At 48.3% G+C, this 11,040-nt stretch overlaps 1 long non-coding RNA gene across 3 annotated transcripts in view; it reads right to left on the bottom strand.

Annotated features, from left to right (window-relative positions):
* Positions 1 to 241: 241 nt before the first annotated feature.
* The window catches only part of LOC141424975 (uncharacterized), a 43,577-nt gene continuing 32,778 nt past the window's right edge, over positions 242 to 11,040 (bottom strand). For all 3 annotated transcript variants that reach the window (XR_012449964.1, XR_012449965.1, XR_012449963.1), the window contains 2 exons: positions 5,840 to 6,069; positions 242 to 5,062 (listed from right to left, as the gene is read on the bottom strand). This is a non-coding gene — a long non-coding RNA (uncharacterized lncRNA). The remainder of the gene's footprint in view (positions 5,063 to 5,839; positions 6,070 to 11,040) is intronic.

Raw genomic sequence — 11,040 nt, 5'->3', positions numbered from 1 at the left:
TGGCCCCTTTCTCCCCCTCCACAGCCCCATCCTGCCTACCACCAAAACAGGACATAGGACAGGGCTTAGCAGCAGCTGGAGAAAGGAGCCGTTCCTCTGAGCAGATCACAGTGCTACCCCAGCACACACTAGTGTCTGTGATAGCCTCACTGAATGGTGGCAGACCCCAACTCTGAGATAGCCAGACCCAGGGCTGGCAATAGAGGCCCAGAGGTGGTTATGATGTGTTCCCACCCTAAAAGAACTTACTGTCCAATTAGCCTCAGACATAGGCTGTGGTATTGGGGAATAGAGCATAGAGTCACCAGGCCTTCTGGGATCCCCATCCTAGAGGCACCCAGTGGCCTGGGTTTTAATGCTGCCTCTGCACTGCCTTCAGAACATCTTCAGGAGAGTGGCAGGCACAGAGTAGGTTGTGCATGGTGGGGAGGGGTCCCAGACAAGGGAGTGGTGAGCTCTCAGAGGGCATCAGGGAAGACTCTGAAGAGGTGCCTTCATTGGGTCTTGAAAGAAAAGTAGAAGTTAGCCAGACAGACAAGAGGGAAAGGTGATGTAGAATTCAAGTTACACAGAACAGGGAAGGCTTGAAAAGTAAGTTGGCTTGAGGCAGGATAGGATAGGATAAGGTGTCAAGGAAATTAGAAGACATCTGAAAATAAACCAGAGTTGGGAACTAAGACTAAAAAAAAAAAAGTCACTAAAAGATTTAAATATTTTATATATAAATAAAATGCCCTGCTCTAACAGGGGCTACTCCATTGGGAACTACCCTTGGCAAAGTGATTTTTGCTTCTCCCCCCTTGCCTGGCATTCTGAGTTCTAAAGATAAGCCACACCCAAATGATTGAAATATTGATGGCTAAATAATCTTTCTTTTAATCCTTTTAAGAAAGTACTGCATCCATTACACCCCTTTCTTTAGACGCTAAGTGAGTTGCATCCTCCCTTGATGAGTAATTTAGTCTGAGAATAGAAGGTAATTCTTTGACCAGAAATGAATGTTCAAGGACACAGTAAGCAGACACCCATGTTACAAAACCTTTTAATTATAGAGACACCCAAACCCATTGTTTCCATGTTTGGAATAAAGGTCAGCAGGCGATAGGACCACTTACCTAGTGTAAATCCCATTCCCCAGCTTAATCTAGGAGGTATAAGTGGATCCAGGATGATGACTGCCATTTTTGAGCCTCTTAAGTTCCTATCCTCTGCATATCAGGGGAAGCTCCTCTTACCCTTCTCTATTTCTCCCTACTTTGTCCCACTATACTAAATAAATCCTTGCTAAATGTCCACCTTGTGAAATTTTTCTTTTTGTGAAATCCCTTGAAATGCTTTTTGTCATGGATTTTAAGGACTGTGATTTGCATTGGAATTGGCAAGTTGAATCAAGGATTTCCCCTTTTCTGTCTTAGGGGGACTCCACTCATCCATTTCCTTTCTCTGGTGACAGGGCTGGGGAGGGAGCAAGAAGAATGAGACAGGAAACAAAGACAGAAAGGGGACTAGGACTGATTTGTACTGAGTTCTCAGAAGCCCCTAAAGGGCTTTGGGCAAGGAAAGGCATAACAGATTCAGGAGAGACAAAGGGGACTCTGTGACAGTGGGATAGACCCACTGGAAGGATAGAGACAGCCAAGTAGGAGCCAAGTTGGGGGTCCATTAGTCATCAGACACAAGTGATGAGGACAGTGGCTAGTGATGGAAGAAAGAGGACACTCAGGGACTCCTGGGGCTCCCACCACAGGAGGCAGCACACGGCTTGGAGAGAGTACTGGATTGGGAGTCACCCCTGTTGCAGCCCCTGACTGAGAAGTTCTTCCTCCTTCTCTTTATTCTCACTCTTCAGTTTTGTTCCAAGACTCCTCAGAAAGATTGTTCCCAATGGCCAAATCCAAGTAGATGCCTCAGTTTCTCCATTAGAAATGAAGTCAGTGGTGGTTCATTTTCAAGGCAAGGCATTTAACCTTGGCCACTTGCTTATGTGTCAGCTTGGGAATGTTAGGGGAGGATTAATTTATAAGGAAACTTAAACTAGGAGGGGTAAATCACAATAAAATGGGGAAACGGGTAAAAACTGTACGTATCAGAAACGTGTCATGGAGATCACACCACAAAGGAGGTGGATACCACCTAAAGCCTTCCTCTAGAATTTGACAAATCCCAAGACAGGCATATTTTAAATAACCCCGTAGGAAATCTAGGTGATGTCTGGGAAAATGATGCATACCCCATAGTACTCAGCCAATGAGAAGCCGGGGAAGGGACTTGTACACTAGACAATACAATGCTTGTTATAACCACTTCCGGTGACTTTGTTCGCCAGGCCCCCGATCTTGCAAGATTGTCATTAGAGTCTTGCTTTCACTGTACTCCACATGTCTCTGAATCCATTTCTTGAGTTTGGACAGGTAAACATATTTCTCACATCCCTATCACACCCCCTGTAATTTCCTTTATCTAGTGTCATGGCCTGTGATTTCATTGTTATTCATTTATGTGCTTATTGTGAATTCCATGAGGACGGTGCCCCTGTCTGTCCTGTTGTTCACTGCTTATTGTCAGTCCTACTTCTGGACAGTGCTTGGCACATGGTATGTACTGTCAATAAATTACATCATTGGCCTCAATGCCTTGCCTCTTCCTGTATTCAAGCCCTCTGCCTGTCATTGTGGGACTCTTAATTTCACTTTCACCATGTGACTTGCTCTGGCCACAGAGTGAGGTAGAGGTGGTGGTGTGCTGGCTCCAGTCTAGGCCTCAGGAGACCTGCTTGCTTTCCTACTCCTCTGCCTCAGCCATGAGATGGACATGTCCAGGCTAGCCCACTGGTCTCCGAAGGTGGAGGAGAGACAGGGGAAACAGAGCTACCTGCAGTCAGTCAGGCCCATGCTACATCGGCTGACCACAGAGCTATGCAAATAAAGGATTGCTATTTTCAGTCACTGACTGGGATGGTTTACTAGGTAGCATTTTTCTCTACCTGTGAAATAAAGGGACTGCCATGGCTGGTTTATGCATCTTCCTCCAAGTCTCTGCTCCCAACATCCCAATCCTCTTCATCCTTCCCAACAAACAGCTTCTTCTCCTTCTCACATGCTCTGTCTTGGCTTCAGCTCTCATGCATAAACATGCAGGGTCGAGTTCATGGCTCCTGAGAGCCCCACTTTCAAGGCTGCCTCTTGGCTGTACTTCCTCTTCTCCAGCTACCTCTTCAAGGCCCGGGGGCATGAACAGCTGAAAGCCCTCCTTGAGTTCTGATGTGCAAATCAGAGAGCCTCTGGTGGCCCTAGGAAGAGCATGTCCTTGCCAGGACTGGCCCCACAGCCCAGTGAGGGTGACCCATCTAAGCAGGATGTGAAGCAGGAGACAGTCAAGATCTGAAGTCATGGGATTCTAGAGCCAAGGGGAACCTCAGACACCATTTGGGACTACCCCTCACCTAACACATGGGAAACTGAGGCACCAGTAAGGAAAGAGATCTTGCCCAAGTCAACCATCCAGTGGCAGAGTTAGGAACCAAATGTCCTGACTGGTGGCCCAGGGCTCATTCTACTGTCCCCTGCTGGTCACAGGGGAAAGGGCAAATGTTTGGAAGCTGGACATGGCCCTTTTCCTGATGAATTTAACACTATGTCTGGCTCAGGACTTGGCAGGGACAGCCGTTATAGGCCAGTGTGTGCTGGGGCAGGGGCATCTGTTGGACATCAGGTCCCATATCAGAGAGCTTATGCCAGCTATGCTAGGGAAGCACCTCTGATGCTAACTGGGTGCTAGGCCATGCACTGCTGAGTGCCTATCATGCAGCTTCTATGCCTGGTGAGCTGGCCAAGGGCTCTGCCTCTGTCTCCCCCTGCAGTCACTTTTCTGTCCCTTTGTGGCTCTCTCTGTGTCACTCTGCAGTCTCTCTGCCTCTCTCTGGAGCTCTTACCTTCCATCCCGTGGTTCTCAGTGAGCTCCTGCAGTCTCTGCCATCTTCTTTTCTCTGCCTCTGAACTTTTCTGTCTGTCTCTCTGTCTCCCTCTTCTTTCTTTCTCTCAGTCTCTAGCCAAAGTCCCCTTTCTCTCTGAAGTTATTGTAATCTTTCTCTCACTTACATTCTCTCGTTTTCTTTTCTCTGTGTCTCAGTGTGAGGCTGTACCTCTCATTTTCTCTGTCTCTGTCTCTCTCCTAGTCTGTGTCCCTTTCCCCCATCTGAGGTTTCTGTCGAACGTCCTCCCCCCGCGCCTGCCCAGGGCTCTGTTTTCTGCCAACTGCAATTATAAGTGTGTGTGCTGAAGGCATCAAGCTCTTTTTCCATGATGGGTAACAAGAGGCTGAATGTTTGCAACCACTGGCTGGAAATACTGAATTCCTTTTCAGCAAAGAAAGACAAGCACCCTCTTGGTTTATAAATATTAATTATAGGCACCGGTAATGAGAGAACAAACGGGGTGGCTGTTGGCTGTGATCTCTGATTATTTGACTAATCCTAGAGACAGTTTAAACAAGACAGTTATTGTCCGGTGGGGAGAGGAATTAGGGCACCCTGGTCCTTCCATAAAGATTGGCTTAGGAAATTACCAAGACACGGGAATTCTTGAAGGACTCTAGGAAAATGACCTTGGGCATAACATCTCTCCCTTTCTGGGCCTCAATTTCCCTCTTGTACTATGACACCCTTCTAGCTCCTACCTGCACAATAAGGGGGTCCCACTTTGGGAGAGGGTCCAGCAAACCATTTCAGAGCAGCTGCCCACTGAGGAAGAATGGGTCTAAAGAGAGAAGGCCTGGCTTAGAGGAGTGGGGTTTAGCACCTGGAGTGGTAGCGTCTGGCTCCTCATCCTGGGGTAACCCAAGTGTTTGTCTTAATGACTCAACTCCTGCCCAGGAAAAATCTTGGATTGAAGCATAACCTTAATTAGGAGTTGAGCTGTGTTTGTGGCATATTACAAGCCAGATGCTCCAGACTTACCCCTGGCTGGACAGGCCTTCCACGCAGCTCAGTTTTACATTCTGCAAAATGGGAATGAGGGGAGTGAACTTTGTGCAGCTCTTCTTCTTGCCAGAGTTAGAAGTAGATCTGAGGGGGGAGAGGGAAGGGGCGGAGTGGGTGGTAAGGGAGGGGGTGGGGGCAGGGGGGAGAAATGAACCAAGCCTTGTATGCACATATGAATAATAAAAGAAAAATGAAAAAAAAAAAAAAGAAGTAGATCTGATTTGAATCTGAGACACCCTGCCTGATGATGGCTGCCAAGCTCCAGTTCAACAACTGCCCTATCTCCCCCCTCACATCTTGATTTGATAATTATTGACGTTGCTGTGTGCAAAGCTCAGCAGGGGTCCCCAGGCACAGCCAGGAAGGAGGTCTGCTCTGAACATGGTATGCCTCTGAGACATCCCTAGTCAAGGTTCCCACATTATGGGAAAGCAAGCTATTCTTCTAGAACATTTATTTCTAACCACCCCCCACCCTTGGGGAGCATTTTACATTTGTAAAGCACTGAACCATTTATCATTTTGCGGGCACAGTGGCCAGTCTGCAGGAAAGCCACACAAAGTGTGTATGTCTCATCTTACTGAAGTGGAGCCCCAGCTCCCAGAGGTCCTGAGCTCTTGCCCAAGACCAGGCAGCCAGGATGCAGAAAAACTGGGAGTAAGCTGTGATCCCAAAACCTAGCTGAGGCTCATCACTGGGCCCTGATCTGTTGGTCAGCAGCTACTCCAAGGGACACATAAGCCATATCAACATCCTTGGAGGCTGGAAACAGCTTCTCCTCTTCCACCTCCCCCCCCCCCCCCCGCCACTCCACGCCCATCATCCCAGTGGAGTCTAGCACGGCTTCCCAGAAGTACTTACAAAATGTTATTGAAGGAGGGAGAGAAAGTTCTTCTGGGTCCTGGTTGAGTTTCCACCATTCTCTCCTTGCCCAGTGGCTAAAAGAACATGCAACCAGAATCAAATCCAAGGTAGACATGTTGGGCAAAGGGCTTAGCCTCTCTGTGTTTCTGTTTTCTTTTCTCTTTCCTTCCTTCCTTCTTCTCTCTCTTCTCTCTTTCTCTGTCTTTATTGAGCTCCAGCTTTCTAACCTGTAAAATAGGAATGCTATGAGTGCCAATGCACTGTGAGAGTAAGAGGGACAGGCATGTTGGCTATTGTTACCTTCCATCATGCCTCCTTCCAGCCTGTGAGGGCACTTTACCCAAATTTCACATGTAGTCAAATAAGAGAGGACTGTCCCCTTCACCCTGTCATCTGTCATTATGCTGGATGCCTCAGAGAGGTCAGGGTAGGGTCTGGCTCAACCCTCCCCCTCCTGAGGCCAGAGGCTGGGCAGGAGCCCCCTTTGCTGCTCTAGCCATCTCCAGAACTTGATCTGAGAAAGGGTCCAGCAGGCCCCCATCCCACCTGACCTTGAACCAGGAGAATAAAAGCACAGAGCTGTCCTACTTCCAGCTCCAGGTATCACTACAAACTCCTACCACCACCCTGCAGTGCAAACCTGGGAGGGAAGGGGGTGAGTTGATTTGCTTATGAAAACCCAAAGTTCTATGGTCCCCACAGCCCTCCTCATAGGCTCAGACCTGACTAAAGTGCCTCTCCAGAACAGTTTCAACTCCAAGTACAGACAGGCCACCACCAGAACCTGTCCTGGGGGATCCGGGGGCTGGCCTTGCACACAGATCAGAGGAAGGGAGGAAGACGCTGGGCACGTTCTTCTCAGCTTTTGCCTGTGCTCCTTCTCTTTGGCCTTCCTGAGCAGCTGTAGGGTGCTCATGGACCTTATGCATTTAATGACCAAGGCCACACCATTACTCTCTCCAGGCCACCAGAGGAGCCAAGCTTGCTCATAGGTGGATCAGCTCATTTTCAGGCTGGGCACTCAGGCTTCAGCCCTGCTCACGCCCCAATACTCTCCCCCACAAGTTTGCATACAAAATCTGTGTACACAGGTAGGGGGGCTCACATCTGTGCAAACCCCCCTCCTTCCTGCCCTTCATGGCCCCTCTGTCCCACTGCACCAGAAAGAAAAGGAACTACTTCTGACTGCCACCACACCCTCACAGCTCCCCCTAAAGATTCCCAGGAAAAAAAAATCTTCCTACAGAGCCAAAGGAAGCCATGAGCTCAGTGCCAGTTGTTCAAATTCTCCACCTAAATTCATTGGTCTGTACATTTGTTCAACTAACATCCATTCCACCCATTAGCTTTGTCCTCTGTGGCCAGCACCTTGACCACTCCATGCCTTGGTGTCCTCCTCTGCGAGATAGGGAGCAGTAGTATCTCCCCCATATGGGGAGTGAGCAGTGAGAGTACTCACGTAGCATTTAGCAGAGGGCCTGGCACAGAGAGAAAAGGAGCCATTCGTGGCAGCTGTTACTGTGTGTATTTTTTATTCATGAGTACCTGCTATATGCCAGGCTCAGAAGCCATAGAGAACTCAGCTAGTGTCCCTGTTCTCAAAGAGTTCACTGTGACATGTGAACAAAACAGCTGATATAGAGAGGTGTAAGTTATAAGTGTAAAGAAGGAAGACATTAAGTAGGGGGGTGCAGAATTTTTGGACAGGCTCTTGAAGACTGAATAGGAGCTCAGCAGGCAGTCAAGTAGAGAAGGCATTGCAGGCCAGTGGGGCAATATATGCAAAGACTCAAATTGAGCAATAGCACTTTATGGTCAAGGCCATGGTGAGAACCAGAGACAAGGCAGGACAGGGGATTGGAGACCAAGATGCAGAAGACCCCAATATGGAAGGAATCTGGACCCACTCTGCAGGCACCCAGATGGTGAGAAGGGTTTTAAGCAGGAGAATGACAGGCTCACACTCAAGTCTTAAGCTGTATACACATCCAAGCCTGCGGGGTTTACATAACTTTTCCTTTTCTTCTTGAGCAGTTACCCAGTCTAGAAATTTGAGAGCAAGCACTTTCCCTTATTTCTATTCAACCTGAAAGCAGCAGTCAAATCCAGCTTACATCATATTGAAATGCAGGTGGCCTGTGCAACAGTGTTACTAAAAATTACCAAAACTAACCACAGCCAGGGAAGGGCCATTATCGGAAACAGATTTTATTACCATGGAAACCAACAGATAATGCCAAGTCCAGTCATATTTATTCTCTGAAAAGAGAGAGAGACTAGGAGAGAAAGAGAGAGACAGAGAAGGCAGCAGGAGAGGGAAAGCTATTGAAAGGAAGGGAGGACAGGGGAGCAGTCTGGGAGAGGGTGGTGGGCTGTGGAGTCTCACTGCGGGTGCTGTGTGTGCAGGCTTCATGTCCAGCCATCTACAGACTCAGCTAACATTTAGGGAGCTCTTAGTGTGTGCCACAAACTGGCAGGGAGCAGTTAGAGATGCGAGCAATGGCTTTGCAGTATGATTTGCATACTGGTGCAGAATGTAGGAAACATGCAAACATACCAGAAGTTGCTGCCCAGGGTGGCCCTGGTGGTCCCTACACACAGCACTGGACTTGGGGGTCAGAAAACTGGACTTTGAGTTCATGTTTTGCCAGAGCGGCTTTTGACCTTAGGCAAGATCACAGAAATTCTTGGAGCCTCAGTTTCTTTGTATGCCTCAAAAGGGACCTCCTGGGGTGACTATGAGGGTCTGGTGTACACAGGTGTCAAGGCTCTTTGCCACTGGAGAGGTCCATGGAAATGGAAGGCACGCAGGCCTAGGATTCCTATATCTGTTTTCTTCCCTCACTTGTAGAGTTCCTTCCACCCTTCACCCAGCTCCTGGCCTTCTGTGATCTGTAGGACTCATCCCTAGTCCTGCACTGCCCCAAATGACAAGGGGCAGAGCTGGGAGCCAGGTGAGAGTTCTGGGGCAGGGAGGAGGGGGCTAGCGAGGGATAACAGGAGAGGCTGGCACCAGTGTGGATTTGTCAGCAGGGCTTAAATGAGACAGCCCCAGACTCTGCTCTACAGAAAGACTCCACCAAGGGCAAAGGGGCAGGAAGTAGGTGAGACAAAAATTAGATGAGCTGGCTGACACACAGGGGCAGGGGGCAAACATTCCAGGATCCTTCCAAAGACAGGAGTGAGTGAGTGGGAGGTTTCAGGTGCCAAAGAGACTGGAAGAAGGTTAAAAGGGCACCAGTGGGTCACTCCTATAATCCTAGCTACTTGGGAGGCTGAGATCAGAAGGATTGCAGTTTGAGGCTAGCCAGGGCAAATAGTTCTTGAGATCCCATCTCCAAAATAACCACAGCAAAACAGACAGGACGTGTGAGTCAAGCAGTAGAGTGCCTGCTTTGCAAGTGCAAAGCCCATAGTTCAAACTCCAGTATACAAAAGGCTCATCCTGCAATTTTGTTTACATCCTTACTTTAAGCTCCGTGAGGACAGTCATTCAGTCCATGCCGTTTACTGCAAATCCGTGCTACTGAGCATAGGCTCTGGCACACAGTAGGTGCTGTGGGTAGATTACGTTACTGACTTCAATGCCTGTGCCACGTACGCCAAATCCTTACTGCTCCAAGTGTGCAGCACCTGGGGTCTTGGTTAGGACACAGACCCCGTCCCAGCATTCCTGGGGATTCACCTGCAGGTTCAAGTTGAAGGCACTGGCTTAAGTCGCTTTCACTGAGCCTCAGTTTCTTATCTATAAAATAATAATAAGGATACCCCCCCCAGCCTCATGAGACTATTTTAAAAAAAGAATGTTTTTAATGAATCACTTTGAAAAATTAAAAGCACCGTACTGAATTTTAGCTTTTGTTATATTATGTATTTATTATTACATACAAGGAGCCCCAACCTCCCTGGGGGATAAGGCACTTTCATAACAAAATGACTTGATTAGACCGTTCTCTTAAAAGCACTGCTCCCCAGCTAGCGCTTTTCCTATCTGAATGCCTCTTCTTGCAGCTGCGTATTAAATCCTCATTCCATCAGCACTTGACTGAATTTGTAGAAACAAAATGGAAGAGGGAATTCAGGCATGAATTAGCAGTTTAAGACGGGAATGAGATTTACAATAAAAACCCCCCCTCACTCCATCCATCAAAATGTAATAAGAACAGAAAACTAAGGTGAAAATATCAACATGACCTATTGCTTCGAGCCTGTCATTGCTATTCTTTATGATCGAGCCATGCAAGACACGAGCATCTCATTTCACTGTAAGCATCACAGTTGTGCCAGGGGACACAAACTGTGTCCAAGGCAGGCTGCACATTTGGGCAGATTCTCCTGGGAAAATGGGGAGAGACCAAAGATGATGGATTCCTGGCTTTCCAAGTCACGAAGAAGAAGAATGAATCAGAGGTGACTGGAGCTGTAGGGGGGGTTGGATTGGGTTTTGACTCTCTCTACAAGGAGGAAGCCCCAGCCCTGTCAAAGAATCATGGAAGATGCCTGAAAAGGTCATGGCTAAATGTCTCTGGGAACCTCTGTTCCTCATTTGCAGCTGTAATGGCTGCCTCAGGGACCAGCCCACACTGTCACTTTCTGGTCTGTAGTGCAGTTGCACACATGTCACAGGCTAGAGAGCACAGTCCTGGAGGGAGTGGGGGTGTCATAGCAGCCGATGAGGGACAGATGGGCTTGGAGAAGCAATGGGACTTGTTCAAGGACACAGAGCAAGTAAGGGGTAGACTCCAGGCCTGCCAAGCTCCCTGTCCAGTAGCACCATGCAGCCAGCACCCAGCTTGTCTAGAGAAACATGAAACCAGTAGTGGTCCTTTCCTCTGAGCTTATAGCCCCACTCCCTCCATTCTCCTCCAGCCACTGCTTCCTCCTCACTCTGTCCACCTCGCTTCCTCTTGCTGGTTTCTTAAAAGTACCGAGTATTTTTTCCAATCAGGAACTTTAGGTGTTCTCTTCCTTTTCCCTTCCCCTCACCGTTCACTGGAATAACTCCCTGTCTTTCCAGTTGTGCCTGAAATAGCACCTCCTCAAGGAAGCCATAACCTCCTCCTACCCACTTCCCTCCTTTGCTTCAGGGTGATTGATTAAGTCACTGTCATAGCTGCCTGGGCTGTTCCCCTGTAGCACATCTCTCAGTGGAAATTAAATCATCTTAGTTTTAGTACTCATCACCCCAAGGGATAGCA

Source organism: Castor canadensis, chromosome 7 (genome assembly GCF_047511655.1).
Source record: "Castor canadensis chromosome 7, mCasCan1.hap1v2, whole genome shotgun sequence".
Classification (NCBI taxonomy): Eukaryota; Metazoa; Chordata; class Mammalia; order Rodentia; family Castoridae; genus Castor; species Castor canadensis.
Note: the sequence above shows the minus strand (reverse complement) of the source record. Positions and strands in the feature narration are given on the sequence as shown.